General features: G+C 52.9%; 1 protein-coding gene across 1 annotated transcript in view; it reads right to left on the bottom strand.

Annotated features, from left to right (window-relative positions):
- The window catches only part of LMX1A (LIM homeobox transcription factor 1 alpha), a 42,704-nt gene that overhangs the window by 13,512 nt on the left and 12,186 nt on the right, over positions 1-17,006 (bottom strand). The window lies entirely within an intron of this gene.

The following is a 17,006-nucleotide window of genomic DNA, read 5'->3' as shown; positions in this document are numbered from 1 at the left end:
TTCAAGCCTCCTTCTGCTACATGGGAACCATCCGAGCTTTCCCAGGAAAGGGCACCTTCACCCCTGACTCCTGGATGGGGTCCAAAAATGGTCACTTAACACCTCCCAGACCCTCCAGAGACCACAGCAGGGGCACTGCTACAATGATGGGGTTAAGTAAACAGACAAACGAAGCCTTCGCAGTGAGCAGCCGCTGCCAAAACACACCAGCAGCGCTCAAGCCTTCCCTGTATCCAAGTAAAAGGTGGAGCAAGTGCACATCTTCCAAGGCTGTTGTGTGTTGCTCCGTTTCTGATCAAGGACACACTAATAAGACTTTCACCAACAAGGTCCTACAGCAGCTGATGGCTGTGTCCCCCCTCCAGGAGCCTGATAAAAATCCTCTGCTTGATGGCAGGAGTGGCCAGAAAGTGGTCTCCTGGGCAAGGCCAGAAGGCCAAGACCAAAATGCTGATTTTCCTCCCCATTTCCCTGAAGACTCGTTCTTTTTGTGTCCCCCCACCTTCAATAACAGTGTGTGGCATCACACAAGGACTTGGTCCCATCCCAGCACCAACGAAGCACCAGGTTTTAGAGGCAGGAGGGACACAGGTAGGAGGGGGAGAGGCACACACAATACCACGTCCAGGCCCAAATGCCATCCCGGTGAAGCCAACCCAAGGACTGATCCCATCCAGCCCTCAGCCCAGCAGTCCTGCATCCAAGCGATGCATCTCCCACCAAGCTGAATTTTGAGTAGCGACCCCCCTCATCTCCCCCATGCCCCCAAGAAAACAAGGATAATTGAAAAACCACAATATCACTAGTCAAATTTAATATTGAGAGTGAGTGAGCGGGAGCCAGAGGTCAGAATTAATTACACCCCACCATATTTCAGCACGCTGCCGCAGCTCCGTGTCCTTTCCTTGGGGAGCAGTGCTTCCACAGAGAGGTCGACAGACATTATTAGAAAGGACTGATTTAAACGTACCCCCAGGAGCTTTTCAGCTTGTCTCTTCAGAGCTTTTGTTTGTACTGAGATTAATGGAGAGGCAAATGATGGAAAAGCAAAGTCACCAGGAGCAAGAGGATGTGCCATTGCTGCCGCCACCACCCCGATTTGGCTGGCTTTGTGAGCGGGGCAGGAACAACCAGGAGAGAAGGAATCGCTGTTCATGTCATACATTTTGTGGATAAAAATGTGAAGATCTTGAAAACTATTCTTTTTTTTGTTTGTTTTCCAAGAAAAAGATATCTTGGCTGAAACCTCCTGCAGCCTGGCTTTCCTACCCCCTTGGGGATTTTACACACACGCTGATTTTTTGACGTGCTGTACCACCGTGGGGGAAGGAGTTATTTTCATTCTGCTCCAGATTAATGTACTCCTCTTGCAAGTCATTATATTTGTTTCTGATTTTTTTTAAACCTCCTGTGATGGAAAATTAATACAGGCACAAACCAAAATTAAACCTTTCTATTTTCCATTCAGATTTTTAAACGGAGAGTTACAAAAGGAAAAAAAAAAACAAACAAAAAAAACCCAACCAAACAACAAAAGAAAGATAGAACATTCAGATCAAACAGATCATTCCTTGGGCACAGGGCACAGCCAATTCATTACTGATTCCACCCCTGAACAACCTGATCCACATGCAAGTGAGCCCTGCTCCAAGCAGAAGGACTGAGAAGATTTCCAGTCCTTTCCAGCCCCAACTCCCTTGTGACGCCACAAATTCACCTCCACTTTGCACCAACAGGTTCAAAAAGGGATCAGACAAATCCCGGGGACTGAGTTCAACACCTGCCTGGACCCAAAAGTCCAACCTCACCTTTAGGACCCCCCAAATCCCTGACTGCCCAGGGCTCCCCTGGCCTAGTGCGGCTTTCCTGGAGCATCCCCACTGAGGCCAGTGTGGGTGCACGGGGTCCAGCCAGGAGCCTCGGCTGCTCTCGAGTCTCCTAGGCTACAATCAAGGCTTGCCTTTCCCTTTATTAAACAGAAACCCCACGTTCCCCCCAAGGACTCTGGGAGCATCCAGGGATGGGGCTGCAGGAGCTGCCGTTTCCCAGGCGTTTAACATTCACCAGGGGTGTTTGCGCCGACGTGCCGACGCGGCAAATTCTCATTAGGAGGCGGCCAATATCCTGTGGAGCTTCCCGGCGCTCCGGTGGCCATAAAAATCGCTCGGCTGTATAAAAGCTAAACAGAGTAAACTCACTTGGACACAGGGAGCAGCTGCTTCGGAGCAGCTCGGCAAACAGAGATCGGCGGGAGCGCACCGGGCGCTGCCGGCAGGGAGATAGCGCTCTCCTGCCCCGCTTATTTCTCGCCTTATCTTTTATTTCCCTCACCCTCACGCAGGGTTTTGCATAAATATCATCTGCGTGTGTTGTCAAGTTGTCGGGATGGGGTTGAGGGTTTGGTTTTTTTTTTGTTTTTTTTTTCCTCTCAGCAGCATCTCCACAATGGGAAGCAGCTGCTGTGGCTAACGGGCTGCTCCGGAGCAAAAGCTGCACTCACATGGAGATATCTCAGAAGAATCATCCTTCATACATAGCTCCGTGCACTAGAGAGCACTATAACATGTGTTTCCATGAAGTTTGTTAACTACTCGCCTAAACAAGCGTGCTGGAAATGCCAGAGGAATATGCTCTGGAATGAATGGAAATACTCATCTGAAAAGACATTAAATTTAAGCCATCTTTTTCCCCCCCGCCCCCTCCTCACTCCGCTGAGCTCATGTTGCTGCTCTCTCCTAGTGTGTGCTCTCAGGATGGGGTTTCGGGAGAAACAAATGTTTGGGGTATGCTTTGCAGCCTCGTGGCACTTGAGACAGGGATGAGAAAACAGATGATGGTACATGGGGGACATTTCATGCCACCAGTGGTCTGCGTACGCAGAGTCAGAGCCAGTCTAGCAGCTCATCCTCCACGATCCCTGCAAGAGACCTGCTCCCAAACGACATCTCACGTGTGGAAAACCAGAGCTCTGCCCTTCATGGGCCTGAGCATCAGCTTCTGGGAGGTACAGAGCATCCTAGAGGGGCTCAGTCTTCCAATAAGAGGGATAAAACCTCAGGAAAATTTTAGTATTAAGAAATCAAAATTTGCTTGAGCTTCTCTCGAGCTTTTTCCTCTTCAGCCTGAGGAAGTTCACCTTTTTAGCCAATGTTCTCTTGAAAATTCATTAATCCACCGATGCAAATCCAAACCTCTTTTATATTTCTGTGTAGTGAACACATTTCAAGGTGATTCCAGTAGCCTCCAGAAAAGGCTCTAACTGATGCCAGTAAATGACAAGACGTCTCAGATCCTGACACCAATCAGAAGGGTCAATATCCATCACTGGGGGAAGATGCTCAAAAGGCTCCAAAGTGGCCTAAAGATGCTCAGGATTGGAGCTGGTTAAGAGCTCCCCCATAAAAGTATTTTCCTTTGTTCTACTTGCTCTATTTTATACTTGCTCTATTTATTTTATTTTTATACATACATAGGTGTGTATACATATACATGTACACATACATGTGTACATTAGGTATTTTTTTCTGAAAAATCTTAGCTTTACACAGAGATTTTTAAATTCAGCCATGAGCCTAAGTTCAAGTCACACTGCAGTGCTGTGCCCAGGGATGCTGAGCCATCTGGCAAAGAGGGACTCGGGTGCTTTGCTCTATCCAGCCAAAGCCCTGGCTGCGTGCCATCTCACCACAATGTTTTTCTGGAGCTTTTTGATCTTAAAAACCATGTATTTTCTTTTTTTTTTTTTTTTTTCCCTTAACCATTTGAATTTTCACACCAAGGAGCGCTGAGGCACCGGAATGTCCTTCCAGGCAAGAACTATTGATGCTCTTTCCCACACAACCCTCACATCCCACAGCACCCACATCCCTCCCAGTGTATTCTCATCACCAGAGAAGGCTGAGCAGGGACGTGGCAGCAAAGAGCAGAGACCCCTACAAGAGGAGACAAGGGTGCAGGGACATCCCTGTCCCCTGTGCCACCACTGGGTTTATGCTGCAGGGGTACAGGGACAGTGCCCAGCTTGCCAGGCTACCTGAGACAGGTCCCAGTGCTGTCAAGGCAGCAGGATGAGCTTTTGATGAATGAGATGGCAAAAGCAAACATGCTTTCTCTAGGAAACAGGTTCCTGCCACTCGTCTGCTCAGGGTTATCGCAGCATCAGGGGCAGCAGCCCTTCCCAGCAGCCTCCGTCGGCCGTGGAGGCAGGATATTACTTTGTTGCTTATTCATTTTATTGCTTCTCCTTTCTAAATATTTGCTTGGCAGGGGAAGGATTCCCTTTACACCGTATCTGTTCTTACAGGTCAATTGAATTTCTGGCGCTCTCGATCCCTCTTTCCCTCCAATTGCATTTGCAAAACAAATATTGATTGTACCAATTAGCTGCGAACCCCTCGCAGAAGATATCCCAACGCCTTCATTTGGGAAAAGGCTCTCCCAGCAAGTGGATGTGCCAGCAGGATGGGAGCCCACTGCCAGAGTGGCAATGCCACAAATTCCACCCCCAGCAGCCAGAAACGTGTCCAGGTAGGAGGTTAGACCTGACCAACTGACAGGTTCTTGCCAAATCGCATCCTTTAAATGAAAAAATTAAAAATAAAGGTTTTCCCTCAAAACGTCTTTAGGGTTTGCCTGTGCAGTGCTGGGCTTTCCTAAGCTGCCCCACCAAAAGCAACAGGCACATCCAGCCCAAGCACTTTGCCACACTTCATCACACTGATTTCACTGCTCTGGGTTTTACCTGAGACTTCCTTCAAAGGTTTTGTGAAAATCTACAACTGCCGCAGGGAGAAAGACACCTTGGTGGATAAAACAGCGTTAAAAACGTGCTGGGTTTTACTCTGATGAAACCTAAACAAATGCAAAGAGAACAAATGAGATGACTGGATTGCACAGCCACGGTGGGGATCCTTCACCCTCACACGCAGAGCCACCAGCCTTTGGTGACTCTCATCTTCTGCCAGCTGCCACAGGGACAGGGGTCCGGCTGGGATGGCCATGCCAGCCCTGGTGTCACTCCAGCAGGAGCTGTGACACAGCCCCACGGCTCCAAACCCACCGGTGGCCACTTGCAAAGCGTTCAGAGCACACTGTTAAATGTGTCCTGCCTGTGTCAAAAGTCACAGCCCAAGGCAAAGGCGCGGGGGGTGCAGGCTGATGGATGAGCTGATGGATGAGCCACGGAGGTGGGACATGGAGCAGCAGGAGAGGGGATCACCCTGTCGCAGCAGTGCAGGAGAGATGCTGGGCACAGCCAGCCACTGGTCCATCCCAGTGAGAATTCCCAGGCTGCCAGGGATGCCCAGATTCGAAAAAGCCTCTTTTCCCAGGTGCCACCCTCAAAACAGTGCTGCAAATCCCAGAAAGCAGGAAAAGTTCACATTCCCCTCCACATCCCCTGCAGCCCAGGGAAGACAGACTGCCCAGCCAGCCCCGGAGTGCAGGACTGACCCAGCACCAGGGAGAAATGCTCTTTCTCCCCCAAACGGGGATACTTTTTACTCCCCATTTCCCTGAGTCACAGCTGGGTGAGTTCAGGCTCCCACAGAAGCGCTGGGGTAAAATGAGACAAGAAGACAGAGCAGGGCCCCCCCATAGCCAGGCCAGGGCACGGGTCCTGGTACCCACAGGGGGTCAGCAGGCTGGGCTAAGGCCAGGACGGAGCTGTGGATGTAGAAGATGCTGACACAGAAATACGAGCCAGTCCCATCGATGACAGCATGCACACATCCAGCATCCCGGGGTGGAGGGTGGGAAGCAGATGCCTGGTTAGAGAAAGGAGGGACCAGCCACAAACCACTCATGCTCCTCTGCAGCTTGGAAAAGCATGAGGCTGTTTGGCTCCGTGTTTTGGGGCCAGGCCCATCTCTCCAGTTCAAAGCAGCAGAACTGAGCCTGAAGTCTCATTGAGTCGGCCTGCCTGGAGCTGGATCTGCCACCAGGCTGTTTCATCCCAACATGAAGCCAATGTTCCCCTCTGTGGCTAGAAAGGAACTCGGGGCCAGAGAGAGGAAGCAGCCGCCAGTGCTGCCAGCTCCCAGCATTTCACCTGAAATGGGTGACAGCAGGTGCTGGAGGCCCTCTGCCCCCATCTTTTCACTTTTCCCCTGATATCATCTCCCATTTTAAACTGATCTCCCTTGGTTGCACCAGGAATGGGAGCTCTCAGGCTGGCCAAGCCCCACCAGCTTGGAAACAACAACTCAAAGGCAAAAAGCTTGGTATTTACCCTCAATCCATGTCAAATGACACGATGGGCAAACCAAGGTCAGGAGCAGTAATTTGTTTTGCCAGCCCGTCTCCCGGGCGCGCAGAGCAGAGGCAGCCTGAATCCCCCACCCTTGCGCCAAGCAACACGTGTGCCCCATTCCCTCCCGGTGGCATCCCTAAGAAGACGTCACCGTGCCACCTCCCAGCCTTGCTGAACCCTCTGAAGGTCAGCACCCAAGGCATGTCCACCACATATGGTTATTAGTTCTCCGTGGGTCCATCCGTCCCTCCACTACAGCTGGGTGAACAATTCACAGCGCATAAATTTATCTAGCAGATCTCAGCCCACGTGCTGTTTGCTAACAGTCTGCAGAGAGGCTATATTTTATCCCTTTGGGTTTCTTGGCCAGCATTCAAGCTCCTGACCCTGATTTATTCGCAATCGGTCAAGAGCCACATTTCATCTCCATAGGCCACGTCTGCACAGAGCTATTCGGAGCACGTGGCACCATGTCCCACAGCAGAGGCAGGACACCTCGCCACAAGGCAGCCCCAGCTCTCTGCAGCACCTCCAAGAGGTAACCAGGGGGTTTTGTGTTCAAAAATAGGCTCTGCGGGGGCAAACCTTGCCTGCTGAGAACAGCGTGGCCGGAACAAACTGCGCCTCTCGTGCGCACGAAGGCGATGAGAGCTCCAGATGCCGGCCCGGGCTGGCTCCCCGCCTGCCCTCATCCCATCTCCCCATCTCCTGGCCTACCTCTCTGCCTATTTATAGGCATGGGAGACCTTTGCACAGTGCCCGAGCAGCCAGGGGGTTGAGTGTATAGGCGGGATGGCAAATGCCAGCCTTCAACTTTACAAAATCCTTTCCCTTCCGCAAGGGAGCTGCCATGGAGAGCCAGTCATGACCCTGCCTTTGAGGCTTGGGACCAGCTAGGAAGCGTTTCTCAGAGCTGCACCCACAACCAGCGTGGCCCTGGGGGGTTTATAAAGCACCCTGGGCTGGGTCTCAGCGAGTCTTTGCTAGGGGAGAAACCTCATGCACACACGTGGGCATTCCTCTGTGGAACCAAACGAAAAGCTGATGGGAGAGAGGCTCAGAGGAATCCGCAGGATTCGGGGAAAAACGGTGAAGCATCAGGGTTAGTACTGTGAAGGATCAGGGTTAGCATCAGCCCTATCTGACATCTTCATTGGCAATTGCAATTAGGGACTAATTACCATGTTAATAACATTCGTAGAAGATAATAAACTGGAGAGGATGGAAGGCAGCAAAGCAATCTGAAGGGGACCCTGGAGAGATAAAAAAAAAAAAAATAACAAAGGAAATTCAGCTTGGAAAAATGCAGCTTCTGCAGTTCAGGGAAAAAAACATCCGGAGCAGATGCTGCGGGAGGAGGAGGAGGAGGAGGAAGGCGGGAGCAGGGAAGCAGAAAGAGGCTCGGTGTGGGAGCACAAGGGAAGGCAGCCCCCTGCTTCCCCGTGAGCCAGGTCCTGGGGCAGGAGCAGGGCAGCCTGCATGGCTTCAGCAGGCAGTGGGAGAAGGAGCAGCACCTCACGGTGGCGGAGCATCCTGCTGGGGTGGGCTTTCCTTGTAGGAAAAAATAATGTTCTGAGTAGAACCACTCAATGAAGCTTGGCTTCGCCCGGAGCCTTTCCCCCTCACACACATTGCACAGACATTTCCCTCCTGGCTCCCAGGTGCACTGGCCACACATCTTGGGGAAGGTGAGAGGTGGCAGAGCTGTCACCTTCCCCCTGGGTGGGCAAGGCAGGGGGACAGCAGTCAGTGTGTGGAGCGTTCATGCTACAAAAGGAGAGCCCCCACGCCCCAGCTGGGCTTGGAAGCAATTCCTCTTCTCTGCAGAGCTCACAGTGCCTCCTGCTCTCAGTGCACAGCCTCTCCTGGCCAGCACGATGTGCCAGATGCCCCTGTTCCCTGTCAGGCTGAAGCCTCCCTTGTCTCCTCTGCCCCAAAAGCCCCGGGATCTGCTAGTGGAATCTGCCCCGTGACTGTCTGATGGGACATGGGGCACAGGGTGGGCCCTGAGGGTGGGACACCTTGGTGATTCCAGTCCTGGCTACACTTAATAGTGAAATGGATAGAACTGTTTTCTTGTAAGAAAATCCTGTAATTACTCAAATGACCAAAATGAGGTAACCAGAGCGCCTTTCTTACAGGGATCCTCCCAGACCTGCACCCCCTGGCACAAACCACGTGGGAGCAAAACCAGGCAGGATGCAAGCACTCACAGTCGGGAGGGTGGAGGGGTGGCAGCCTCTCTCACTGCTCTGGGTGTCCCAAGAGACACAAAGAACACTGCATGAAGCACTATTCCAGCAACAATCTCCACCTCTCCATTCCCATGGCCCATCCCCGAGATGCAGAGGGTGAAGAGGAGAGCTCAGACAGGCTCTCCTGATCTTTGCAGCTCTGCTGCACCAACAGCTCCTTGTGCCAAACAAAAAGCAGCAGCCAGCAGGACTGCAGGAAAGGGCTGGGCCCATTAAAACCCCCTTCATCCTGAGACACAACTGCTCCATTGCCTCTCAGCTGGAGCGCTACACCACCAAACTCCCCAGCTGGGCATCCTTGGGAGTGCCTGTCTCCTCTCCCAGTGCCTGATAATCCAGGCAGACCAACCAGGACCTGAGTCACTGTCACTTGTCCCCAGCACCTGGCGACAAGGAAGGTCACACCAGTCGTGTCATGGTGTCTCCTCCGAACAGCTGCTGTCACCCTGGATGTCTGAGCACTCCAGCCCTCCCCAGGAGCCCTTGGAGGGTTTACAAGTACAACCAGTTCAAAGGAAAGCCCAAATTCTAACCCACCAGGACCAGTGCTTCAGCATGCAAGAGCTCTGGGCTGTGCAGCTGCCCCACGTCGGGAAGGGGCAAAAGTTTTATTGCCCAAAGGGGAACTGAAGTGGTTCCTGATGCTTGAGCACTTGGAGGGAGGCAGGGAGGAGGGGAGAAGCTTTTCCATGATTTGTGGGCTGTTCTCAGGCTGTCCCTGCTGCCAGGTCTTGGGCAATTTGATGACTTTTGTTGCAAACTGGAAGAACAGGAGACATATGTGAAGGAGGAAACTTGCATTCCTCTCGCCTAAGAAATCCCTTCTCACTTTCCCCCAAATCACACATACACCCAATCCCAGGCTCTCCGGGCTGGCTTGGACACCAGCTCCCCTCCCACACCCAGATGACCTACTCATCCAGAAATGGCCAGGGCCTGCGGCTGGGGCGTTATCCTCTTCTCCTTCCCTTCCCATGTCCTGCCTGCACAGCCCTGCTGACAGCCAGGGCAGGCAGGGGAACCCTTCACCTTCCACTGCTGAGCCAAGCAATGGAAAACACCAGATAAAGACAGCCTCTCCCAGCAGCATCAGTGCAAAGGGAGCCCCAAGCCCCCAAAACTCACCCCAGCCCCTCCACAAGCTGCATGCCAAGCACCTCCACACCTCCTCCTCCTCCAGAAATGTCTCCAGTGGCTTGCAAACATGGATGTTGTATTTCTCTGTCCCTGTTCCCAGAAAAAAATCCACACCTGGCACTCTCTGCCTCTGGGAATGGTGATCCTCAAAACCAGGCAGGGATGTGACTCACTGGGTGGTTGGACACAGCAATGGACGTGGCCACCCTGCCTTGATTTCTACAGCACCTCCCCTCCTCAGGTGACTCCTCTGTCCCTGGAAGTCCTCTGTGGGATGCAGAGGTGGGAAAGGACTCACACAAAGCTGAAACACAGCAGTGACATCACCACCTCAGGCCACGGGGCCGTGTCCGTGCAGGCAGAAAGCCAAAGCCAGCCTCAGTCCCCGTGAAAGCCTGCAGGGAAGGGAAGGGAATGCACCAGGAGGAAAACCACCTGAGCATGGACAGGGCCCAGATCAAAGCCACACTGAGCCCTCGGGTAGGGAACTAGCTGCTGACAGATCCTGCCTGCAGGTCTCCACAGAGTGTTACCTCTGAAGCCTAACCTTGGTGGGCTGATGCCTCCTGGGGTGGCGAATCCCTTTCTGTGCCAGCATGGAAAGGTCCCTCCAAACCACCTCCTGAGAGGGAGAAAGGAAGGGACTGCTTTCAAAACAAGCATCACAAGGTAATTCCCACCTCTAACTACGAATCAGAGAAAGCATCTATGCTTTGGAGGCTGATTAAAACCTGCCTCCAGAAGAAAACCCAGTCCCCCAGGGCCAGCCATGTCACCCTGGGGAGCTTCTCAGTGGTGAAAAGGTGAAGCTGGAACCTCACAGGAAAACTGTGGGGAAAAGCCCAGCAGAGCTGGGTTAAGCAAGACCCTGCAATCTGGCCACGGGGCGTTTGCCTCTGCAATCTTGGCTTTGCAATGGCTTCACAGGTCCATTTAACAAAGCAAGACAGAAAATTGGACACCAGCGTCTGCTCAGTGCAGGGAGAGCCACCCTGCTCCAAGCCCATCTTGCAGGGGCCTCCTGAATTTCTTTTCCCCCCTTTTAAATGGAGAATAAAGACAAAGCCCAAGCTCAGACCCAGATCAAACACAACCTCACACGTGCTCAAGAAGGAAGACCAGCAGTAGAAGTGGAGCACGGTCCTCTCACATGGACTTTTCCATCCCCATTTCCACACCCAGCTGAACACGGGGCTTCCCGGCTGGGGTGGGACTCTTCTGGGTTAAGAGGAGAAAAAGCTCCGGGGTGGATCCTGCCATTTCCTATTCCAGGAAGGCCAGAACCCCTTTGAACTCCGTCCTTCTGCTGGAGAGAGTGAAGTGCAAAAACACACACCCCGGTGCTGATTTAGACTCACACCTTCCCCAGTGTCAAGCGCTGGCATCCTGAAAACATCACTGACCTGTCTGTGTGCCAGGCAATTCCCACTTGATGGACAAGTGGGATGGATCTGCTACAGCAACGTTCACAGGCAGACAAATATCAGCCACTAGATTTGGTCTTTCAAGCCCCAGTGCCTTGCCCCAGGCAGCCAGCAAGACTTTTATTAGGACTCGAGGCAGCCTGGCCTCTGACTGCTTTCCCTGCAAGCACTGCCCCATGGAAGGATGTGTAATCCCCACCACGGTACCCTCATTGCATAGATAGTGGATTTGGGAAATACTTTTTTTTTTTTTGCTGCAGGCAAAACAGCTCCTTTCCCACACCTGCCCTTTCAAATGAGAGCGGTTTAACACTGTTTGCAGAGCTAAAAAAAAAAAAAAACCCAAACCATCGGCATCCCTAAAACTGGCCCAGCCCCATCCCTCCGGTGCGGGGCGGGCTGAGGAAGAGCAAAGCAGAGGAGGTAGCAAGGAAATGAAAGGCGTTGCTGGAGGGGGGAGGCAGCAAACAGCCCCACGTGCCAGCAGCTCCCTGTGAAATAGCTCAGCAGCCCAGTCCCCGAGCTGGGGAGCTGGCAAGGAGGAGCTGGCCCCCCCCAGAAATCTGCAAACAGCTCCAGAACAGCTCCTGGCAGGAGAGGAAGGGTGGAGGTGCATTATACACCAGGGCAGGTTGTGAAAGCCAGATAGGCACTGTCTCCCTTGCTCTAACAGTTAAACATCTTCGTGAAGCATCTCCCTGAGCTGGGCTGAGCTCAGCAGAGGCACAGGACCACCCAAGACACTCCCACAAAAGGCTGCAAGGCACCCCAGTGCTGCTGCAATGGGGGCTGGCAGCCTTGGGCATCCTCGACCCGGCACCACCAGCCCCAGCCCGGGCTGCTCCTCCAGGAACCCCTGTGGCTTTACAGCACACCTTAGGATGTAACAGGGCCCCATTTTTGTCCCCGGTGTCACATGTGAAACAAACCCTCCGATAATCTCATTTTCCAGGTTGTAAACTCACTCATCAGTGGACAAGGACATGTGGGGGCCTCCCCTCACCACGCTGCTCTGATGATCTCAAGGCCCTCGATGGGGAATCGTGCCCGGTTTCTGCAAACTATGATCTAACCTAATTCCCTCCATCCCATTACTTCAGAATTTACAACACACAACCTCCCCTGAAAATGGTTTCTGGTAAATTCTTTGAAAGCTCTTCTGGTCCTCACATCATCGTCAGGGTCAGCCAGGCATTAATGGCAAAGCATTTGCGTGCCAGGTAACTCGTTCCCCAGCAAGAGAGTTTGCTTATGCTTTTTAAATTCAGGAAGCAATTAATAGTTGCCACAAAAGCAACCAGTGCTTGTCTTGGGCGAGGGCCATAAAGGCCTGACCTGCCCTGGGGAATTCCGATGCCTCCATCTCAGCAGGCACCTTCCAGGAGCGTGGTGGTTGCAGAGGTAAATCCTTAATGGTGGGTACCTGATGCTGGGAAATCCTCATGCTCCCTCTAAGCTGAAGAGCTGTGACTCCAGCCTCCTGAGCCAGCTCGAGGGGACCACTTCAGGGAACAGCACTGCCAGCATCAAAGTCAAACAAACACAAGACCCCAGCATCTTCTGGCTTTTTTCTCTCTAGGCAATGACTTCACTGAACTCCCTAACTTTGGAACTTGCAGCTTCAAAAGCCGTAAGGTCACAGATAATGCTGTGGATGAAGCCAGGATCCCAGCAGAACCCATGGATATGATAGAAAGGTGGAAAACTTTGGTCCCTGGAGCTCAGCATCCTCTGCTCACACCAAAAACCCAGTCCCTGGAGTCAAACAAAGTCTATTGACACAAAAAAAAATGCTCCCCAGAGCTCAGCATTCTCTGATCACGCTGAAAACCCAGTCCCTGGAGCCCAGCATCTTCCACTTACACCAAAAACCCTGCTCCCCAGATCCCAGCAAGCTCCACTCACACACAAAAAAAACCCCAAACCCTGCTCCCCAGATCCTAGCAAGCTCCACTCACACACAAAAAACCCCCAAACCCTGCTCCCCAGATCCCAGCAAGCTCCACTCACACACAAAAAACCCCCAAACCCTGCTCCCCAGATCCCAGCAAGCTCCACTCACACACAGAAAAACCCCCAAACCCTGCTCCCCAGATCCCAGCAAGCTCCACTCACACACAAAAAACCCCCAAACCCTGCTCCCCAGATCCCAGCAAGCTCCACTCACACACAAAAAAAACCCCAAACCCTGCTCCCCAGATCCTAGCAAGCTCCACTCACACACAAAAAACCCCCAAACCCTGCTCCCCAGATCCCAGCAAGCTCCACTCACACACAAAAAACCCCCAAACCCTGCTCCCCAGATCCCAGCAAGCTCCACTCACACACAGAAAAACCCCAAACCCTGCTCCCCAGATCCCAGCAAGCTCCACTCACACACAAAAAAACCCCAAACCCTGCTCCCCAGATCCCAGCAAGCTCCACTCACACACAAAAAAACCCCAAACCCTGCTCCCCAGATCCCAGCAAGCTCCACTCACACACAAAAAAACCCCAAACCCTGCTCCCCAGATCCCAGCATGTTCCACTGACACCAAAAAATCCATCCCTTGAGCTCAGCATCTTCCACTCACGCTGAACAACAGCAACACCTGGAAAGCAGAGTCAGAGGCATGCACACCACAGTGCTTCCTCCCTCCTGACCAGCACAGCTGTCTCTCAGAGAGAAGATCCACTCGCTGCCTCCCACTAAAAACATCAGCCGGCTGTGGAGATCCCCAGGTTTTAGGAGACATCCCTTTCCAAGCTGGCCCCCTCACAACCATCAGAAAACAATGATTTCCAGGCTCACCCCTCTGCACTAGACTTCAACCAGCTGCAGACAGGTCCGTGCATATCCTCTTCCTAATCCTTCATGCACAATCCCTAGACAGTCCCTGGCTTTTATTATTTTCTGGCAGGAGAGAGCACCACGTTAACCCCCGTGAGCAGGCTGCAGCCTGAGCATCTCTCAGCACATCCCAGCTTGGGTCCAAATTATAAATGAAACGTTTGTGTAACAAGAGAACTGGTGAGGGCCAATTGCCCATTAATATTTGAAACCTTTAATTCTTATTTAACAGCCTGTCCGAACAGTCCCTTCTAATTCCTCAATACAATGATGGGCCTCAAACATTTATTTATTGATAAAGACCATGGGAGGCTCTTCCCATTGGGATGGATGTGCTCTTCCTGCGGGGATTAGAAAGTCACGGGACAGAGCAGGCAGGAGCATCACTGATTATTCATCATGACACAGACCCTGCACTCCTCACCTCTGCCAGACCCTTCTCTACTCAGCAGTTCCCTCGGCTTCAGGGACACAAGATAAATTCCTTACTGGGACATGTTTTAAGGCAAGGAGAACGAGGGAGTATTGTCTTTAAGTATCCTGGAAGGTCCCGTCCTTGGCATGATGCTGCAGAACTCTCAGGGAACAGAGCTCCACCTGCCCAAGTTCTGGCTGAGGGCAGTGGCTTTCAGGTGTGGGGACAGCGTGTTGGGGGCACAGGAGTTATGGGCAGGGTTGGTATTCCAGGAGCACATCCTGCAAGGAGACATCCTGAGATGTGGGCTGCAGCCTCTCCAAATGGGAGAAAACGGCCTGAGCTCCCAAGGTGCTGGAGGCTTTGCCCCAGAAGAGAGCAGAGCCTGGTGAGAGGCACAGAAGCCAGCAAGGGCAGCAGCCTCACCAGATGGGGGAAAACAGCCTCCAGCTCCAAACCTGAGCTCCTGAGGGGACAGAGGCTTTGCTCCAGGAGGGAGCTGAGCCCACGAGAGGCACAGAAGGCAGGAAGGGCTGCAGCCAGGAGCTGCCCCAGTGGCCCCAAGCTCAGCACTGACCTTGAAGTGCAGGGCAGGCGGCTGCCACCGCCGGCATCGTATGACCCGTTACAAAACACAGCGGGCTCTGCTCAGAGGTTACACACTGCAGGACAAATTTAACACCCAGAGCGTTCCCAATCCCACTGAAAGAATTCCTGGCAGGGCTCAGTAATCGCCCACTACTGTAAGTGGCCAAGTGCCATGGCATCGGTTTGGCTCCGACACACGAGGAGGACCTGGCTCCTTACTTGTGGAGGGAGAGATGCTTCAGCTGATGGAGGACACCAGGCAAGATGATGAAACCCCCAGGAGCAGGTGGACCTTGAACCAGGGAGCAAGGGGAATGTGGAAAAGATGCTGCTCCCAAATGCTTCCACTTGTTGCAGAAAAGTATTTAAGGGCTGCAATTAAAAAGTTGCATTGGAGCCAGCCTGACTGTGCAGCTCTCCCCATGAAGTGATCCTTGGGGTGAATGATGAGAGCATCCTCACTCACAAGAACAATCAGATGGAATGAAGGCACCCTCAAAGGATGCCCAGTCCAATACCAGGGGACTTCCTGGCCCAGCCATGAGGAAGAGAGGCTCAACAGGAGGAGAACTTGTCCCTGCTGCCATCCTCCCAGCCACACACGGGCTCTCCCAGAGTCACACTGGCTGTTTTTGGAGATGGAGCACATGGATGCTGCTCCAAAGCAGAGCTGGGGAAGGTGCAGGGTGAGGGAGCCTCTCCCAGCAGCAGATCTGGTCACAGCTCAGCAGCAAGCCAGACCCTGCCACTCCCTCCTCCTCCTCCTCCTCCTCTCCTTCCCTCTCCTTCGCCCAGCCCCAGCCCTGCACTTCTGGAGCAGCAAGAGTCAGCCCTGCCGATGCTGCTGAAGGGCCCTGAGCCAACCCCGGCTGTAACCTCAGGATAAAAACATCAGCTCGGAAACACAGCAACGGGAAAAACAGACAGGCAGCCACGTGTGAGCACATGAGGACTCCTGAACCAGGGGAGCTCCCACTCTAGCACTGAGGTTTGCAGCAATGAGCAATTTGGACTCTTGATTCCAGGAGAAGAGGGATCCTGGGTTTGGTGTTTCCTTCCAGCCCTCGGGAACACAAAACCAGGACCTGCTGCTCCTATCTGAGTTTGGCCTCAGCCCTACACCCAGTGCCCACCCCGGTCCTGGCCAGGTGTTGCTGGTGAGGCAGGTGAGGATGCTGGGACCAGGTCAGGTGGGGTTTTGGGTGCTCCCAGCAGCTGATGATGAGAAAAGCCCAGGTTGGAAGCACCAGCATGGAGGCAATGCAGCAGTGGTAAGATGACAGAAAATGTCGTTGGGCCAGCAGCTATTTTTATCTGCAAGGACCAACACTTAATACTCTCCTATCTCCCACAAAATGTCACTTGAGCTCCAGCAGAAAGTTTACACCACTTGCAGACAAGGGCTGAAACCCGAGCATGTAATCCCTGCTCCAGTCAAAAGTTTTAGTGGGATTCGCAGCGTCTGGAGAGGGGAAGCTGAGAAAAAAAACAAAAAACCCTTCCCCTGAGAAATGGTGGCTGAGGCAGCAGAGGGACAGGACAGGCAGGTCCCCTTCTGGCACCATGTATTCCCCTGCAGAGTCACCTGCCATATCTGCAGGGCACAAGGGATTTTGTGAGCCCTGGAGCTACCCTTGTGGCCTCCTCACCAGCTCAACCAGAATTTGAGTACCCTGAAAGGGTCTTCAGCAGAAGGGGGAACAGGGAAAGCAAGGCATTCACCACCCCACTCTCTAAACACCCCAGCCCCAAGGGAGATGAAGGGCTGGGAGGAGTGGGGTGGGTCAGGCAGAGCCCACAGGAGGGTTTTGCAGATGGTCCTCACCAAGATATCATCCTTGGCAATTCCCCACTCTGCACCAAGCATCTCTAATTACTTCAAACACTCCCCCCTCTCCGCTCCCACCTCCTTCCCTCTCACCCCAAAGGCCAGACCCTGACGTGCCTGGGGTGTAAGGAAAGGAGGCTTCCCTCACTTAATAAAGCCAAGGTAGAGCAATGCTGTTATTAACAGCAGCCTGCCCACGGCAGGAATATTGCAGCAGCAATCCCAGGGGAGCACCTCGGCACTGCCCTGACAGCAGAGGCAATAAGGCAGCCCCAGCGC

The sequence above is a fragment of the Anomalospiza imberbis genome, chromosome 9 (genome assembly GCF_031753505.1).
Source record: "Anomalospiza imberbis isolate Cuckoo-Finch-1a 21T00152 chromosome 9, ASM3175350v1, whole genome shotgun sequence".
Classification (NCBI taxonomy): Eukaryota; Metazoa; Chordata; class Aves; order Passeriformes; family Viduidae; genus Anomalospiza; species Anomalospiza imberbis.
The sequence above is the reverse complement of the archived record's forward strand: the minus strand, read 5'-3'. Positions and strand labels throughout refer to the sequence as shown.